Source organism: Oncorhynchus mykiss, chromosome 13 (assembly GCF_057628025.1).
Source record: "Oncorhynchus mykiss isolate SJ-2025 chromosome 13, ASM5762802v1, whole genome shotgun sequence".
Lineage (NCBI taxonomy): Eukaryota > Metazoa > Chordata > Actinopteri > Salmoniformes > Salmonidae > Oncorhynchus > Oncorhynchus mykiss.
The window spans coordinates 49,666,626-49,687,142 of NC_143034.1; the positions used below are offsets into that span (position 1 = coordinate 49,666,626).

At 43.3% G+C, this 20,517-nt stretch overlaps 1 protein-coding gene and 1 long non-coding RNA gene across 10 annotated transcripts in view; one reads left to right on the top strand and one right to left on the bottom strand.

The window, feature by feature from the left end:
• Positions 1 to 14,349, bottom strand: part of LOC110486347 (inactive rhomboid protein 1) — a 46,238-nt gene extending 31,889 nt beyond the window's left edge. For 3 of the 6 annotated variants that reach the window (XM_036941055.2, XM_090196423.1, XM_090196424.1), the window contains exon 1: positions 13,875 to 14,263. The gene's annotated coding sequence lies outside the window, so the exon portion shown is untranslated. Of the gene's footprint in view, positions 1 to 13,874 lie in introns of all 6 variants that reach the window. The other 3 variants (XM_036941056.2, XM_090196425.1, XM_090196426.1) reach the window with 2 other exon arrangements.
• The window catches only part of LOC149978913 (uncharacterized), a 30,814-nt gene continuing 12,154 nt past the window's right edge, over positions 1,858 to 20,517 (top strand). For all 4 annotated transcript variants that reach the window (XR_016485954.1, XR_016485953.1, XR_016485951.1 and 1 more), the window contains exon 1: positions 1,858 to 12,268. This is a non-coding gene — a long non-coding RNA (uncharacterized LOC149978913). The remainder of the gene's footprint in view (positions 12,269 to 20,517) is intronic.

Consider the following 20,517-nt stretch of genomic DNA (forward strand, 5'->3'; position numbering starts at 1 on the left):
CCACAGTAGAGAACAACAGCCACCCCTCCCTCCTGCCTCTGTCCTGTCCCGTCAGCGCCATCTGGCATCTCCATGGAGTGTGAAATCTAAGCTGTTGTCTCTATTGAGAAGAGCAGACGAAGTGTGGCCTGTTGCTCTAGGACAAAGGAATTAGCCAGACTACACACGGATTTAGTCAGGGGAAAGAATGGGCATTTGGCCTGTCCAAATCAGCCCTCTGATCTCCAATCAAAGCCAATGAGGTCAAACCTCCTGATAAACTGGCCAGGGAGGGACTGGTAGGAACACCCACCCTCTGTCTGTCTGTCTGCTGGGGTGAGGGATCAACTGCCACACCATCAGACCAAACAGTATTTGTTTACTAAACTCAGGTTTAGTCTTTGAATACTATTTGAACCCAGCTCTGACAAACCGTCAGAGAAAACTAGCTTCACCATTATGTCCTAAAAACATAGGCATATACTGAAAGGTTAATTTAATGACATTCATAATCCCATGGATTCATTAATTTATCCATTTACTACTAAATCTTTCATTCATATATTATATTAAAACGTTCACTACTTGGTAATTAGTTTTATTCCGAAGGGAATTCTACAGTGATTGTAATATGATTGAAAGCCTCTTCTAATCCCTTCATACAGATTTGCTTGACCTTTATGGTTAATTAACACTTCTCTATTCTCTCTAATTTTCATTCGTTTTGGGTTTGGAGTGAGTCAAATATGTATTGGGTTTGGAGTGAGTCATATATATATTGGGCTTGGAGTGAGTCAAATATGTATTGAGTTCGGAGTGAGTCAATTATGTATTGAGTTCGGAGTGAGTCAAATATGTATTGGGTTTGGAGTGAGTAAATATGTATTGGGCTTGGAGTGAGTAAATATGTATTGGGTTTGGAGTGAGTCAATTATGTATTGAGTTCGGAGTGAGTCAAATATGTATTGGGTTTGGAGTGAGTAAATATGTATTGGGTTTGGAGTGAGTCAATTATGTATTCAAGAACAACGTACTCTTCACGGTATCACTTCCTCAAACCAAGAACATTCTTGTATGGAAGGAAGTGACCTCAACTGGTTCAGCAGACGGGCGGTTTCTGGTGAAACGTGTACACAAATGAGAAATAACACACAGAATACACACAAGCAGATCGAAGGAATTGATTTCCTGACCAGCATCACAACAAACAGGGTCTGTAATCCCCATCACAGCAGGGGCCATAGATGAACCACAGACTACTACAGCACACTGCTGCTATGTAGTACCTGTCTCCATATGGCAACAAGGCAATTCAACAATTGGGGGCAACAATCTGAGGTCTCAATCTATTCAACACATTTACAGTCACTTACACAGTAGCTGTTGAGGATGTGTACTATGGATCTTTAATCTTCTACACAGAGTGACTCCAACCAGACAAACCCATTTACCTTTGACATATACACTACCGGTCAAAAGTTTTAGAACACCTACTCATTCAAGGGTTTTTCTTTATTTTTACTATTTTCTACATTGTAGAATAATAGTGCAGACATCAAAACTATGCCAAGAGTGCAAAGCTGTCATCAAGGCAAAGGGTGGCTATTTGAAGAATCTCAAATATAAAATATATTTTGATTTGTTTAACACTTTTTTGGTTACTACATGATTCCATGTGTCATTTCATAGTTTTGATGTCTTCACTATTATTCTACAATGTAGAAACTAGTAAAAATAAAGTAAAACCCTTGAATGAGTAGGTGTTGTAAAACTTTTGACCGATAGTGTGTATATATATATATATATATATATATATATATATATATATATATATATATATATATATATATCCCTCTGGTGTTATGTCTCTCTGTCTAACCCAGACACAACAGGGTGAGTTTCATAACCCTCCAACGTTTAAATCCCTTTCATCTGTAATAAATCGCAGATATCCAGGGAGATAAGAGGATAAAAGCGGAACAGGTGAGACTCAGCAATATAGTCAAATCCAAAGGTAGAAAGAGGAAGTGATGTTCTTCCTGTGGTTGAGTCTTCGAGGTGTATCGCTGTTGCCATGCGGTGTTCTAAGACAGGTGCTCCACTTCCACCTTGAACATGTGCACTGATTCCCACAGCCAGGCAACCAGCCAGGCAGCCAGCCACCCAGACTGCCTGTTTACAAGTCCCCACATTCATCAACTTCAACATGTACACTCTGCCCAAACTAGTTGCTGTGTGTGTGTGTGTGTGGGGGGGGGGGGGGGGGGGGGGGGGGGGGGGGGGGGAGCAGCACTCTGAACTCTACTGATGCTATGCTGATATGATCTCTTTCTCTGAACTTCCGACCCTTATAGAGTAAACCTCTAAGCCTGGAGTTCATGAGGGTTCCTTATTAAAGCCTCTACTCAAATATTGGTGTCCTGTGTAACTTTGTATTAATAGAGATAAATAGCACAAGTGAGTATTTTTGTGGTTGATACACTGCATCATAGTCTCCAGAGCACCGTCAACAGACCGTGAAAATAAGATACAAACGTTACAATGACAATGTCGAAGCGGTTTAGACGCTATGTCTCTATTTCATATCACTCAGTATTTCATATGTGCACTGTATTAGATGAAGAGGAGAAAAATAAGTTAATAATCTCTGTTTTAGTGATCTTCTTTTCTTTTTTTTTAGCTACATTTGGTCATTCTCTCAGCTCTCACATGCCCTGGAATCTCCCTCACACATAACATTTGATTGACCTGTTTCAGACAAGCCCCTCACCTGTATCTTTACATCTTATTCCCTAATCTGATAAGGTGCCATAGGATTCTCTATCATCAAGTCATCTCTGAGGAAGTGAAGCTGGCCCTGGGGGATCATCAGAAGGGAGGCCCGCCAGGGTTCAGGTCTGAGGGGTCGGGGAGAGAGAGCAGGGGCGGGCAGGCCTGCTGCAGCCAGCTGTGCTGCACAGAGAGTAGTGGAAAGTCCCAAACACAGGCACAGGAAGGCTGGGGCAGACCCCATGGGGGATACAGTAGGCTGAAGGGAGCCTCCTCGGTCGTCACCCTGTAGATTGGGCTGAGGAAAACACAGACTCCTCCACAGAGATGAGCGTAATGTGTTGACAGGGGAGATAAGGGGGGACAAGGGAATGACACATATCCCAGCTTCCCAGGTGTGCTCGTCATTGTGAGATAATCCAAATAAACCCTCATCAGTCAGGTAACAGGTTATGGTGTGACAGAGTAATTTGGAGAGACAGAGTGGTGGTGATGAGTGTGCATTAGTCAACCCCTACAGCAGCAGAACCAACTTGACTCACTGTATCTGGGTTACGTCCCCAGACTGAAGAACCTGACAGACTCTATTCATTGATTTCTTTTTCTGTTGAATCGCTGCTCTACATGCAAATGTCCTTCACTACTGTGCTCGCAACCAGAAGAATCCAGAAGACGGCTTTATTATTGCAGTGTGTGACGTGATCAACTGGGTGGCAACACTGGCATCACTGGTAGGCTTTACATCATCTTCCTGACACAAGGCAATGCCAAGCACAACCACTGACAACTGGCCAACGGATGGAAAAGTTGGCATGGATCTGAAGTGTAGCACAGGCAGCTGTAACGGTTGTCATAGGTGGAAGAAGGTGAAGAGGACCAAGGTGCAGCGTGGTACGTGTTCATGGTAGATTTAATAAAGAAACTGAACACTAGAACAAAAAAACGGAAACAAACGAAACAGTTCTGTCTGGTGCAGACACACAAAGACAGAAAACAACTACCCACAAACACAGGTGGGAACAGGCTACCTAAGTATGGTTCTCAATCAGAGACAACGATTGCCAGCTGCCTCTGATTGGGAACCATACCAGGCCAAACACATAGAAATACAAAACCTAGAATGCCCATCACAACTCACGCCCTGACAAAACTAAAACAGAGACATAAAAAAGGAACTACTGTCAGGACGTGACAGCAGCAGACAAGAACAGGAGAGCAAACTGGACAAGTAGAAGTACAGGATGACTTCATTACCAATTTCAATCGTTGTGACACAAAGATCTTAAAACACAACAGAACAGTTCAACTACAGAACCTTCCTGTGCTGTAGCACTTGGACGACTTCACTACTTCAGAGTGCTTTAACAAGAACAGCCAAGGCACACGCTCCCTTACAGCAAGTAAGGGACCATGATGGTCCATTGAAACTGGAAATGTCAAACCTTCTGTCCAAGGTTAGCAGTGTGCTTCAAGTTTCAGTACAATGTGAAGTGCACTCGGAGTGATCCAAGTGGTCTCCCTGTCAGTTATCATTAGTCATTCCTGGATCCACCTCCTCCCATAGGGCCAGGCAAGGCCAAGTCACAGAGCTGTTCCAAAAGCACACCCTCATTTCTTGGAAACGCCATTACAGAGTGAGTTGGGCCCAAGGTATGTGATGGAGGTGGTGGTGTGGACTGTTGGTTGAGACTGTCCAGATATTACTGTGTATGACTCTGTGTGCTCTTCCATGCAGGGGAACAGTCTACTTGAGTTTACCACGTGATACACTAATAGGGCAGGTTTTCCCAACTGGTGGCCCATGGCCCGAATTTGGTCCTTGCGTGATTTTCTTTGGGTTAGGGTTGGGGTTAACCCTTGGGTTAACCCCCCAAGTTGACCAAGCAAAAAAGTAGTTTTTGCTGTTGGACATAAAGGACTGTAAAAACACCAGCAAATCAGCTCCAAGTGATCTTCATTATGGAAATCTGTTCCAAAGTATTCCCACGTACAGTAGAGAGTAATACAGTCCCCTCTGAAATTATTGGGACAGTGAAGAATTTTGTCTTCTTTTGAATCTGTACTCCAGGATTTGAAATGATACAATGACTAAGGGCAAACTGTCAGCTTTAATTTGAGGGTAAACAGTTATGACAGCATTGTTTGTACATAGTCCCCCCATTTTAGGGGACCAAAGGTATTGGGACAAATTCAATTATATGTGTATTAAGTTAGTCAAAAGTTTAGTATTTGGTTCCATATTCATGGCACGTAATGACTACTTCAAGCTTGTGACTCTACAAACTTTTTGGATGCATTTGCTGTTTGTTTTGGTTGTGTTTCAGATTATTTTGTGCCCAATAGAAATGAATGGTAAATAATGTATTGTGTCATTGGAGTCACTTTTATTCTAAATAAGAATAGAATATGTTTCTAAACGCTTCTACATTAATGTTGATGCTACCATGATTACGGATAGTCCTGAAGGTATTGTGAATAATGAAGAGTGAGAATGTTACAGATGCACAAATATCATCCCCCCGCAAAAATGCTAACCTCCCCTGTTATTGTAATGGTGAGAGGTTAGCATGTCTTAGGGGTATGATATTTCTGCGTCTGGAACTTTCTCACTCAACTTATTCACGATAGTGAAACTCATGGTCATTGTATCATTTTTGTTTGGGCTTTCTTGCGGTCAATTTGCATTCTACAAATGATTTGTAATTATGTTCCGCCCTCCCCCCCCTGATCCGCTCAAGAAAAAATCGTCCTGTGACTGAATCTAGTTGATGATCCCTGCACTAGGGTCTGACGGCTTGCTGTGCCAAAGATAGGGTCGGAGAAGGCAGGCCGCCCTATTTAAAAAAGATGTGCTCTCAACTGTAACAGTCCTGGGATAGTAACTATAATTGTCCCTCTCCAATCCTTGTGTGTGTCTGGCCATTCAGTCTTTTAAAGAGATAGTGAGTGTAGGAATCTAACACTATGGACAGTCTGACAGTAGAGACCTGTACTAATGGGCTCTAACTGAAAGCTGAAGAACAAAGATTTCTCTTGAGGATTTTGCAATAATGGACGTTGTGGGTGTACATTAGAACGGTCACTTCCTAGCAAAAAGCTTGAGGAAAAGTGCTGAATGTGGTATATGTTATTTTTAGTCCCGCACTCAAGACTCCTGTCGAAAAAGAACAAGACTGACAATAGTTCCACTAACTGTCCATTTGACAACCATTTTAAAAAATCAGGCTTATATTTTATCTGTTTTGAGTGGCAGGATCTGAATTGGACTAGAGATTCTGACTTGTTGTGTAAACTCTGTGATTTGAGATACTACACAGGTCAGGATCTGAATTAGACTAGAGATTCTGACTTGTTGTGTAAACTCTGTGATATGAGATACTACACAGGTCAGGATCTGAATTAGACTAGAGATTCTGACTTGTTGTGTAAACTCTGTGTTATGAGATATTACACAGGTCAGGATCTGAATTGGACTAGAGATTCTGACTTGTTGTGTAAACTCTGTGATATGAGATACTACACAGGTCAGGATCTGAATTAGACTAGAGATTCTGACTTGTTGTGTAAACTCTGTGATATGAGATACTACACAGGTCAGGATCTGAATTAGACTAGAGATTCTGACTTGTTGTGTAAACTCTGTGATATGAGATACTACACAGGTCAGGATCTGAATTAGACTAGAGATTCTGACTTGTTGTGTAAACTCTGTGATATGAGATACTACACAGGTCAGGATCTGAATTAGACTAGAGATTCTGACTTGTTGTGTAAACTCTGTGATATGAGATACTACACAGGTCAGGATCTGAATTAGACTAGAGATTCTGACTTGTTGTGTAAACTCTGTGTTATGAGATATTACACAGGTCAGGATCTGAATTAGACTAGAGATTCTGACTTGTTGTGTAAACTCTGTGATATGAGATACTACACAGGTCAGGATCTGAATTAGACTAGAGATTCTGACTTGTTGTGTAAACTCTGTGTTATGAGATATTACACAGGAGCTGCACTATCCACATGCCAACAGCTATGGAACAATCCTGTGGACCCCTTCTTTTTATCTGTGAAAAAGAAAAACACCCTTATAGTTTCTGTCTACAGACACAGAGCCAGAAGATGAAAATACACAGAGCAGTTCCTCCTCCTTGGAACTCTGGTCTGTTTGGTGGGAGCACCCACAACATTCCCATAGTCCTGAGAATGACGAGTGCCGCCGGGTAAACCAGTCTCAGACCAGACGCCACCCCATTGAGAACAACAACCAATGGAATCCATAAAAACCCCAGCAGCAAGGACCATGCCCTAAATATCATCTCATCAGACTAATCCCTACCTAAAATCAGCTTAAAACAAATAATAACATAAAACAATCTATATTAATCCCCATATTCAGTTAAAGGAAATTCACATTCTGCCCTGTAGTCATAACAGGAGACATGGGTATTTGAGTTTCTTGGGATTCCTGCCTGTGGATCCCAACATAGGCCATGGCTGAGTTTTGATAGATGAGGTGCTAACATAGGGACTAAGAGAGAGAGAGGAGCAGGCAGAATGGCTTGCTGGCAGACAGAGCCTTGGAGACCAGAGGTAGACCTGAAATAGCATTACATCACATCTGACTGAGTTTGCAGTCCTGTCTGTCGGCCGGACCTAGCCTCTGCAGCACAGGCCCTACATGCCACCTCCAAGATGTAATGGGAGGGTTACAGTGAGCTGCTTCACGGCTGCTTTCCTAGGACACATAATCAAGGCCTGAACACTGACAGGAAACTCACAGACCAAAGCAATGTTCCATTTATCCATACACGGCCAAACTCAAGACACCCGAGGGAGGACGATTGTGAATACAAACAAGTAGCCACCATGGCCACGCCAACTCCTCACACGACACAAAATGGTGGGGGGTTGGTTTTGATGAGGCTTTTTCATTGTGACTGTTGGGAACTAATGTGAAGGTTTGTGTATTTGCTTGCATGTATAGAAAGGCTTTCAGTGTCTGACAGCATGAGGAAAACATCTTCCTCTTCACAAGTATTCCACATAAAGCGTAATCACCACGGCATATTCTCCACGGTTCATAGATTGACACGACAAATTATTTTTGCAATGTCTGAAAAGAGTGGTCTGTTTTTGATTATCAAGCATTCCTGAAGCCTTGACACAATCTGACACAAACCCCAGGCCGACTACAAGCACATCAAAGTTATTGACGGTAGTGGTTGAGCAAGCACCAATGGGGCCCAGATCAAAGAGAGCGCATAGGCAGTAAATTGTTCTTCTCTCGCCATTATTCTTCAGTGCCACTATACCTGCCATGCTTGTAAATCCCCGTCTATCTGTCTGCCGTAGTGGGAACACTCTTTACTGATCTGCTGAGCAAGAACACCCCGCTTATGTCACGTTCGTTATAAGGATCGGACCAAGGCGCGGCGTGGTATGCGTACATTCTTATTTATTAAAAGAATGAACACAGGGCCTCCTGGGTGGCGCAGTGGTTAAGGGCGCTGTACTGCAGCGCCAGCTGTGCCACCAGAGACTCTGGGTTCACGCCCAGGCTCTGTCGTAACCGGCCGCGACCGGGAGGTCCGTGGGGCGACGCACAATTGGCCTAGTGTCGTCTGGGTTAGGCCGGTAGGGAAATCCTTGTCTCATCGCGCACCAGCGAGTCCTGTGGCGGGCCGGGCGCAGTGCGCGCTAACCAAGGTTGCCAGGTGCACTGTGTTTCCTCCGACACATTGGTGCGGCTGGCTTGGATGGGTTGGATGGCGGTTGGATGGCGCTGTGTTAAGAAGCAGTGCGGCTTGGTTGGGTTGTGTATCGGAGGACGCATGACTTTCAACCTTCGTCTCTCCTGAGCCCGTACGGGAGTTGTAGCGATGAGACAAGATAGTAGCTACTAAAACAATTGGATACCATGAAATTGGGGAGAAAAAGGGGTAAAATAAAACAAATAAAAAGAATGAACACTGAACAAACTAACTGGAGTGTAGAGCTGGCACAATGCGTCCTGGCTGGATGCTCACTTGAGCCCGGCAAGTGCGGGGCGCTAGCACAGGACGCGCTGTGCAGACGCACCGGAGACACAGTACACAGAGCCGGCGCAGGATATCCTGGAGACCAGGAGCGCTGAGCCGGCACCATCCATCCATGGATGCCCATTCTAGCCCGGCAAATGCGAGGAGTTGGAATAGAGCGCAAAGGGCCTCCTCCTGAATGCGAACTGGAGACACCGTGCGCATCACTGCGTAACACAGTGTCTGACCAGTCACACGCTCCCCACGGTAAGCACGAGGAGTTGGCTCAGGTCTCCAAAATGTTTTTTGGAGCTGCCTCTCAGGCTTCCGTGCTAGCTGTGTCCACTCGTATCGTCGTCGCTCGTCCTGCGCTATCTCCACCTGCTTCCATGGTAGGCGATCCTTTCCAGCCATGATTTCCTCCCACGATCCTTTACCGTTCAAAATCTCGTCCCATGTCCATGATGTCTGCTCCTCCTGGCCACCTTGCTTGGTCCGTTTGTGATGGGATCTTCTGTCACGTTCGTTATAAGGATCGGATCAAGGCGCAGAGTGGTGTGCGTACATTCTTATTTATTAAAAGAATGAACACTAAACAAACTAACAAAATAACAAAACGAAACATGTAGCTATACAGACGAGTGCTGACAGTCAACTACACATAGCCAAGATCCCACAAACACCAAAGGGAAAATGGCTACCTAAATATGATCCCCAATTAGACACAACGATAAACAGCTGCCTCTGGTTGGGAACCATTTCAGGTCACCATAGACATACAAATCACCTAGACCTACAAAAACTCTAGACATACAAAAAAACTAGACAATACAAAAACTAGGGTACCCACCCTAGTCACACCCTGACCTAACCAAAATATAAAGAAAACAGAGATATCTCAGGTCAGGGCGTGACAGCTTATTGTTCCTAAAGCTGCTCACCAAGTTGGTTGACATGTTTAACTGCAAGACAAGAGATACTGTTGCTTTGCCCTATATTTTACAACTGCAAGCATGCTTCCACAAACAAAGGAATCCTCAATTGAGATATGGATACACATACATAACTCAGATTGTTGGGTGTGTGAGCCAACACTAACTCTACAATTAACCCAAAAGGGTAAAGAATTTTCAACCACAGATATGCCTGTGGTTGAAAATGTCTTCTCTTCAACAATTGATATTACTTTGATTAATACTAACACTATAATTACTAATAAGAGAGCAATTATAATTAGCTATTACATTATCCCAATGGCATTATAGCACGCCATAGTCATCACTACATGATTATAATCTCTGGGTCTCACATGATGTAGCGAGGCCTTTTGAAGCCACAGCAGGCAGCCTGGGGTGATTTAGAAAAGTATGTGCTCAGCACACACACACACACACACACACACACTAGAGGTCGACCGATTAATCGGAATCTGTATTTTTGGACACCGATTTTGCCGATTTGTAAAACAAAAAATTTTTACACCTTAATTTCATCTTCATTTAACTAGGCAAGTCAGTTAAGAACACATTCTTATTTTCAATGATGGCCTAGGAACTGGTTAACTGCCTCGTCCAGGGGCAGAACGACAGATTTTCACCTTGTCAGCTCGGGGGATCCAATCTTGCAACCGTACAGTTAACTAGTCCAACGCAATAACGACCTGCCTCTTGTTGCACTCCACAAGGAGACTGCCTGTTACGCGAATGCAGTAAGCCAAGGTAAGTTGCTAGCTAGCATTAAACTTATCTTATAAAAAACAATCAATCAATCATAATCACTAGTTAACTACACATGGTTCATGATATTACTAGATATTATCTAGCGTATCCTGCATTGCGTATAATATGACTGAGCATACAAGCATACAAGTATCTAAGTATCTAACTGAGCGGTGGTAGGCAGAAGCAGGCGCGTAAACATTCACTCAAACAGCACTTTCGTGCCTTTTGCCAGCAACTCTTCGTTGTGCATCAAACATTGCGCTGTTTATGACTTCAAGCCTATCAACTCCCGAGATGAGGCTGGTGTAACCAAAGTGAAATGGCTGGCTAGTTAGCGCGCTAATAGCGTTTCAAACGTCACTCGCTCTGAGACTTGCAGTGGTTGTTTCCCTTGCTCTGCATGGATAACGCTGCTTCGAGGGTGGCTGTTGTCGTTGTGTTCCTGGTTCGCTGCCCAGGGAGGAGCGAGGAGAGGGACGGAAGCTATACGGTTACACTGGCAATAATAAAGTTCCTATAAGAACATCCAATAGTCAAAGGTTAATGAAATATATAGGGAAATAGTCCTATAATTCCTATAATAACTACAACCTAAAACTTCTTACCTGGGAATATTGAAGACTCATGTTAAAAGGAATCACCAGCTTTCATATGTTCTCATTTTCTGAGCAAGGAACTTTAGCTTTCTTGATTTTTTTCACCTTTATTTAACTAGGCAAGTCAGTTAAGAGCAAATTCTTATTTTCAATGACGGCCTAGGAACAGTGGGTTAACTGCCTGTTCAAGGGCAGAGCGACAGATTTGTACCTTGTCAGCTCGGGGGTCTTACATGGCACATATTGCACTTTTACTTTCTTCTCCAACACTTTGTTTTTGCATTATTTAAACCAAATGTTTCATTATTTATTTGAGGCGAAATTAATTTTATTGTTGTATTTATATTAAGTTAAAAGAAGTGTTCATTCAGTATTGTTGTAATTGTCATTGTTACAAATACAAAAAAAAATTTAGCGGTGGATTAATCGGTATCGGCTTTTCTGGTCCTCCAATAATCGGTATCGGCGTTGAAAAATCATAATCGGTCGACCCCCAACACACACACACACAAAGAGAACAAGAGAGAGAGAGAGAGAGAGAGAGAGAGAGAGAGAGAGAGAGAGAGAGAGAGAGAGAGAGAGAGAGAGAGACAGAGAGCGAGACAGAGAGCGAGAGAGAGAGAGAGAGAGAGAGAGAGAGAGAGAGAGAGAGAACTGTACAGAGGCTAGGATAAAAACCTGAAGGCCATGGGAGAGAACAATGTAGTTTCATAACAAGACAGACTGGTCTTATAGACTAGATGTAACATAGTAAACGTATGATATGTTATGTTTGGTATGGTTACATAAGATAAAAGTTACTTAAGGCAAAAACGAAAGGAGGGTGGTTGGTCGGCGATAGGTAGGTGGGCCCAAAGGTTGCGTGTCGGTAACATATTTGTAACATATTGTACGTTTTGCAAATTCGTAAAATATTGTACGAAATGGATGATGGACATCCACAAATGAATTACATACCATATCAAATGTAACATGTCATACTAAATAGAGTGTCTTGGGTTTACGTACAGAATCATACGAAATGCTCTGAGACCACGTTAAACAAGAAGATCATTCCAGGAACTGCTTTTTTTTTCGTACCAAGGGGCTGCATCATCTCATCGACTGGACGGAGCAGCAGAGGATCTGACATGACCATGACACATCTGAAGTCTGGTCAGCTTTTCATCATGATCATCACGAGGTGATTAGAACAAACACCTACACAGAACACAACCTCATGGCTGCCTTAGAAGGCCTTACATATAATAGAGATGCATGCACGCTACCATGCTAGTGTCCTTAGGGGTAAAGATTTTAAAAAACAAGACCGAAACAAGTCTGGCACCTTGGTTTCAAAACAGGACTCCTGAGGGTAAACCCGGTTCAACCCAGTAACCCAAGTGAAAACAACACCACATGGAGAGAGAGAGAGAGTGAGTGTTGCACACTTAGCAAGACTGATTGATAGATAGACAGATACTGCACCATGACTCATGTGGGCATGACTACAGTCCAGTGTGCCCCCTCAGCAGCTCCCTGCTACACCCACATACCAACCAACCAACACTGGCCTGGCTAGCCCATTCCCACCTGCTCCCTTCAATGCCAGCTCCAGAACCCCTCGGTTTTTCCAATGAATACTCTCTCTCGATTGTACGGCACAGAAAATGTCACACACCTTCCTCCACACATGCTACATACTGTACACACACACAGTCTCTTTCTCAGTAGAAACATTCCCTGTACCTCCAGTCCAGTTGGACCGGTAAGAGAGGATGAACATGATCGTCACTATCACACATCATGGCCCTGCCTGCTGTATCTGTGTCATGACATCAGCCCTCATGATGATCCTCTGGGTGGCCATGTGCTGCCTGCCTGGCCTGCTGCTCCTCTCACTTTGCCAAAATAACTCAGCACATTTGAATACATCTCTCATTCCTGTTGCAGACAGGGGGCTATAGTACAGTGTCCATTGATCTGGTAGCACAGTGGAGGCAGACACCTGTGCTATATTGTGGAGTCTAAACAGTGGCATTGCATTCATGACATGTATGAAAATGTTAACAAAGCAATCAATTACCTAACAATGGCTATCAATAGTTCATAACAGAATATTGATAATGGGCGTCATGAACAATCGTTGGAGTACAAGGTGAAAGAGTACAGCCATAATAATTGTATTCCAATGATTTTGCTTAGAAAACACCTGAACCCACTTATTCCAGGAGAAACATTATCAGAGGAGAACTGTTACATTCATCACCTGACAAAATACCTCAGGTGTAAGCCTGCGTAATAGCGGTCATATTATGTAGTAATACCTTGCTATGTGCTCCTTTACAGACCGGGCGTGCTACTATGCTACAAATGAACATGCCGGACTGTCGTGAAGCCTATAGGCGCTCGCGGAAATGACAAACATTTATAGAATAGAAGCACTGGTATTGAGGTGATGACAAGCTGTCATTCACAATCACAAATATGCAAAACGTATGACAGGTCTTATATTGTATAGCGATACACGTAGATCTTTGCAACCTACAGCACAGATGCATGTGAACCAGGAAATTCAAAACAGGTTCCAATATCAAATAGTACAATTCGTTCGATACATTCCCTTTGGATCGTGTGAGTAGGCTATCGATCCCGGTGTAGGCTATCGATCATACTGTGCGTACACGAGACTGAGGGACAGATTGCCTATTCCGGATCGTCTTCTTAACATTCTATTTCTGATGTTTTAAATCCTATATAGCCTAGCACTCTAAACCCAGCATATTCATGTAGTGTACAAATACACTTACCCTTATCAAAATCAAATCCTATGTTTCCCGTTGCGGAGAAAAAATCTGGTTGTAAAGATTTCAGATCTCAGTTACTGAAATGTGATGTCACTTCATTCTGAGAAGGAAAAATAAGCATTTATTTCGAGTCAAACAATAGTCCTTTTCTATATCCTGGAACTAGAGACAAAACGTTCAAACATGTCCAGATATGTCTATGGGGATCCTATTTTCACAGGCAGTGTCCAGCGCATTCCCACACCGCAAGGCTCAACAAGGGTAAGTTTTCTTCGGCCGGTAATTCAGTTTCACCGACCGAGAACCCCGCCCTTGAGCATAGGACAAGACTGTCAAACCCACCAGCCAATCGGTTTACATGGGCAGCCACTGCCGCGCTCGGCGCTAACCGGCTGACGGGCGTGACTAAGAAGAGATCAAGTTTAAAAATATTAAAGAGACAGGATCGTAACAAATCATGTACGCTCTCATTTGGCACTACCCAGACATTGGCCCATCCAGAGAAATCATATGACATGACATCATAGGACATACCTGACCAGCAGTGATCAATAAATAGTTGAATCATGTGTCAACTGTAACTGAAGGTTATTAGCACACTTATTAGTACACCCCTCTTCATACCTTTGTAGGCTAGTGATTTTGTAGTTAAAGTAAAGCCATGATCATTTCAACAGATCTGTTCAATATCTGTTCTTTATATCCCAGTCACAACATCTTTATTTGTAAAGCATGTTTCAAGCCTTAATCAAACTGAAATAAAACAATGGTCCTAACATGTTAATGAATAACAGATGTGGACAGAATGACTCTGCATAGACATGCAATGGTCCCTTGTCTCAAGGGTCTCTGTTGTGAGAGCAGTCATGTGACATTGTTTCACATCCTTTTCGATAACTGAACCTAGAAGCTGACGTAACTCAGACCACATCCTATCTGTGTTTGGTAAATTCCATGGACAAGTGCCTAGACACCTCTAAAAATAGATACATAAATTACTATCTTAGGCAGCTTGTCCTATAATAACCTACTGTAGCCTAATGAATTCCCACGATAATTGTATAGAATAACATCTGTACTGTCGACTGCGTACGGTTCTAAAGTATTCTATCACTTGAGTTTTAGTTAGGCATTGATGGGCATACGAGCAGGCGCTACATACGAGCATGTCTTCATGATTACTCACTCTACTCTCCAAGCCTCATGTGCCTTCCTTTCCCAACCCACGGACCCTGTTCCCATACGCCACTCCATTTTACTCCTGAGAGAGACACATGAAAACCAGAAAAACACACAGGTTTGTTAGACAAAATTGGTCTTGTTCTTTCATATTTTTACAGCCCTGATTCAAATCAAATCAAATTGTATTTGTCAGATGCGCCGAATACAACAGGTGTAGGTAGACCTTACAGTGAAATGCTTACTTACAGGCCCTTAACCAACAATGCAGTTTTAAGAAAAATAAGAGTTTAGAAAATATTTCCTAAAATAAACTTAAGTAAAAAAAATTAAAGAGCAACAATAAAATAACAATAACGAGGCTATATACAGGGGGTACCGAGTCAATGTGCGGGGGTACAGGTTAGTCGAGGTAATTGGGGTAATATCTACATGTAGGTAGGGGTGAAGTGACTATGCATAGATAATAAACAGTGAGTAGCAGCACCATAAAAAAGGGGGGGGGGGTCAATGCAAATAATCCAGGTAGCCATTTGATTAGATGTTCAGCAGTCTTATGGCTTGGGGATAGAATCTGTTATGAAGCCTTTTGGACCTAGACTTGGAGCTCTGGTACCGCTTGCCGTGCGGTAGCAGAGAGAACAGTCTATGGCTGGAGTCTTTGGGGATTTTTAGTGCCTTTCTCTGACACCGCATGGTGTAGAGGTCCTGCATGGCAGGAGGCTTGGCCCCAGTCATGTACTTGGCCGTACAAACTACCCTCTGTAGAGCATTGAGGCCGGAGGCCGAGCAGTAGCCATACCAGGCAGTTCTCGAAGGTGTAGATGTACAAATCCTTTTGAGGATCTGCTGACCCATGCCAAATCTTTTCAGTCTCCTGAGGGGGAATAGGTTTTGTCGTGCCCTCTTCACAAATGTCTTGGTGTGTTTGGACCATGATAGTTTGTTGGTGATGTGGATACCAAGGAACTTGAAGCTCTCAACCTGCTCCACTGCAGCCCCGTCGATGAGAATGGGGGCGTGCTCGGCCCTCCTTTTCTTGTAGTACATGATCATGTCCTTTGTCTTGATCACGTTGAGGAAGAGGTTGTTGCGCTGGCACCACACTGCCATGTCTTTGACCTCCTCCCTATACGCTGTCTCATGAATGCATTTGTTTATAGAGATACTTCCATTTTCCTCCAAGAGTGGCTGAAACTCTTATGTAGACCCAACCTCTTTTAAGCAGCCATGTGTTTTCCCTGTTTCCAGGTCGGATTTGTTTTTCATGTCAGCTATTAACAATCTGTAGCAGACGATCACCTACAATTACAGTGTGGATCAAATGAACAATTTGATATTCAAAGTACTCTCTGTTCTTTAATTCAATCCAAGGGAGGTTTTTGTCCTGGAATAGTTGTTTGGAGCTTCTAAGTGCTCCTCAGAGAACAAAGTCTGTTGGTTCTAATGTAAAGACCATTCAATTCCATGTTTTCAGAGAAAGCTCATATCCACTCTGGGCCTTTAGAGTGGGGAGTCTGATACGGGGGCAGGAGGTTCCAGAGATAATGACAGCGCTAGCAGGTTTCTCTAGATTGAGACTGCTGGGTACAGTAGCCGCAAGTTCCTCTCCTGGCAGGGGTTACCTCAGCCTGGGATCCCGTCCCTCATGGCTTTCTGGCTCCACTTCTCCATCCAAACACTCTCTCTCGACCAGAGAGTCTGGAAGCCCTGAGGCTGTCCCTGGCTGAAGTCGACACATATTCATGAAAAGCAACAGGTTGCCTAGCAGTGTCTTCCCTCCCCTGTAAAAACACTGACTCACTAGCTCCTAGAACTGACCACAAGACACACACGGCTGGTGTCACGCCAGGAGAGTGGCAATGTAACCTTGCAACACCTCGAAAGTGGCACGACTACTGAACATTTTTGCCCTTTTCCGCCTATAAAGAAAAATGTCAGAAACATTGGCAAACATACTGTATGCTTCTGAGCCTCTATTAGCTTTGTGCCGGCAGGTAGCCTAGCGGTTAAGAGCGTTGGGCCAGACACCGAAAGGTCGCTGAATCGAATCCTTGGGAAAATTTGCCGTTCTGCCCTTGATCAAGGAAGTTAACCCCCAACACTAACTACTCCCTGGGCACGGATGACGTGGACCTCGATTAAGACAGCCCACCACACCTCTCTGATTCAGAAGGTTTGGGTGAAATGCGGAAGACACATTTCAGTTGAATGCATTTAGTTGTGCTACTGACTAGGTATCCCCTTTCCCACTGTATGTGTTCTGATATACCTTGTGAGTAAGTAAAATACAAATGACAGAACTCTCTTCAATACATACATTAAAGGCCTGTGAGGTAGCGTAGGGAGTTTCTGATTGATATACCATGAAGTAGCTGTGACTAACGGTGAACTCTCACCGGGGTCGAGGAGAAGGGGGAAGTGCGAAAGAGGTGAGGCCAGGCCAGGGCATAGGCAACTAGCGATTAGACAGCCAACGCCAGACCTCTAAGAGCACTCCAGCTCCCCTGAAGCTCCATCAATCACACACAGATAAAAGGGTTGAGCTACAAAGGCCATGTTTAAGCAAAGGAACACTGTCAGATGGATAACACAACTATTTCCTCCTGTGTCAGCCAACCACAGAAATGGAGGGAAGGACCATCGTTTCTGAGGCTAAGCTAAAGCAGCGAGAGAGAGAATAATTCCTGGGCTTCGCAAGCAGTACAGTGAAGATATGGTTCATTCATGGGTTAAAGCCATTCTCATTCAGGTAGGGAAAACGGATACATACAACAGGCTGGGGGAGTGGAGGCATCGGAGAGACTGGCAGGCTGACAGTCTTCAAAGCACCTACACCACCCGATGTCACAGGAAGGTCAAGAAGATCATCAAGGACAACAAAATTGGATGCAATAAATTTATCACTGGTCACTTTAAACAATGCCACTTTATATAATGTTAACATACCCTGCATTACTCATCTCATATGTGTATACTGTACTCTATACCATCTACTGCATCTTGCCTATGCCGCACGGCCATCGCTCATTCATGTATTTATATGTACATATTCTTATTCATTCCTTCACACTTGTGTGTATAAGGTAGTTGTTGTGAAATTGTTAGATGACTTGTTAGATATTACTGCATGGTCGGAACTCGAAGCACAGGCATTTCGCTTCACTCGCATTAACATTTGATTTGAGGGTAGAGCCTGTCAAAATGACTTATCGACAATCTACTCTCAGTGGCTGTGACGTTCAATGTAAAGCCACAGCCTCTGCTCCATCAAGTCCCAAAGTCAGCTCACTTGTCAAATGTTTCACCCTCCATACGCCCTGTAACCCATACACCAGCTGCCACTGAGACATCTCAACAAGTACCCAATACAGTGATACTCGGCAAAGTTGACTTTTGTATATACAGTACCAGTCAAACGCTTGGACACACCTACTCATTCCAGGGTTTATCTTAATTTAACAATTTTCTACATTATAGAATAATAGTGAAGACATCAAAACTATGAACTAACACATATGGAATCATGTAGTAACCAAAAAAAATGTATACAAATCCAAATATATTTTTTATTTGAGATTCTTCAAAATAGCCACCCTTTGCCTTGATGACAGCTTTGCACACTCTTGGCATTCTCTCAACCAGCTTCACGAGGTTGTCACCTGGAATGCATTTCAATTAACAGGTGTGCCTTGTTAAAATTGAATTTGTGGATTTTCTTTCCTTCTTAATGCGTTTGAGCCAATCAGTTGTGTTGTGGCGATTAGGGGTGGTATTTAGAAGATCACCCTATTTGGTAAAAGACCAGGTCCATATTATGGTAAGAACAGCTCAAATAAGCAAAGAGAAACGACAGTTCATCATTACTTTAAGACATGAAGGTCAGTCAATACGGAAAATTTAAACAACTTTGAAAGTTTCTTCAAGTGCAGTCGCAAAAACCATCAAGCGTTATTATGAAACTGGCTCTCATGAGGACCGCCACAGGAAAGGAAGACGCAGAGTTATCTCTGCTGCAGAGGATATGTTCATTAAGTTCATTAGTTAACTGCACCTCAGAATGCAGCCCAAATAAATGCTTCACAGAGTTCAGATAACAAACACATCTTAAAATCAACTGTTTAGAAGAGACTGCGTGAATCACTACTAAAAGGACCACCAATAAGAAGAAGAGACTTGCTTGGGCCAAGAAACATGAGCAATGGACATTAGACTGGTGGAAATCTGTCCTTTGGTCTGATGAGTCCAAATTTGAGATTTTTGGTTCCAACCGCCTTTGTGAGACGCAGAGTACGTGAACAGATGATCTCTGCATGTGTGGTGCCCACCTTGAAGCATGGAGGAGGAGGTGTGATGGTGCTTTTCTGGTGACTGTCTGGGATTTATTTAGAATTCAAGGCACACTTAACCAGCATGGCTACCACAGAATTCTGCAGCGATACGTCAACCCATCTGGTTTGCACATAATGGGACTATCATTTGTTTTTCCACAAGACAATGACCCAAAACACACCTCCAGCCTGTGTAAGGGCTATTTGACCAAGAAGAATGATGGAGTCCTGCATCAAATGACATGGCCTCCGCAATCATCCGACCTCAAACCGATTGAGATGGTTTGGGATGAGTTGGACCGCAGAGTGAAGGAAAAGCAGCCAACAAGTGCTCAGCATATGTGGGAACCCCTTCAAGACTGTTACTACATGATTCCATATGTGTTATTTCATAGATTTGATGTCTTCAATATTATTCTACAATGTAGAAAATAGTACAAATAAAGAAAAACCGTTGAATGAACTTTTGACTGGTACTTTATACTGTATATTGAATTCCAACCCAATGAAATCTCACATTCTCACAGTTTATAACACATTAATAATAGACCTAAAGAACACAAACTAAGCAGCCGCAGGTTGCATTCAGATCAAACAACCAAACAAGGAGAAAACCATCCATCCCATTCCCACATTGAGCAGCTGGATAAGTAGAGCAGAGTGAGGCCTCCAAAAGGTAAAATAAAGAACAAACAAAAAACAGTTTTGGCTGCAGACACACAGAATGTGACGATTCCCTAGCTATGATCAGAGCATTAGCAGCCGACTGTGGGCTGCAGACAGCCTTGCTTCCCCCACCTGCCTGCCTGGCCTAATGGCTGTTGTTTAAACAGGAGGGCTACAGGAGGGCTACAGGTGTGACTGGAGACAAGCCTGTTATCAGGCTACACCAAGAAACTCAATGCTAAGGGGGAGAGGCCCTTTGTGTGAAAACATCCTCCTTGTAAAACTATGGCCTCGCTCGCTCAATCAATGACACATACAATTGCTACTATCCCTGAGCAACAGATACGTGTGTGCTTTGCTTATAATATAGTTTGAGAAGCTTGCGAGGTGATGTTAATATTTTGTTGTTGTTGAGCCCGGTAGGCAAATAAACCTGATTTAAGCCATATCTGCACATACAGCTAAGTTGT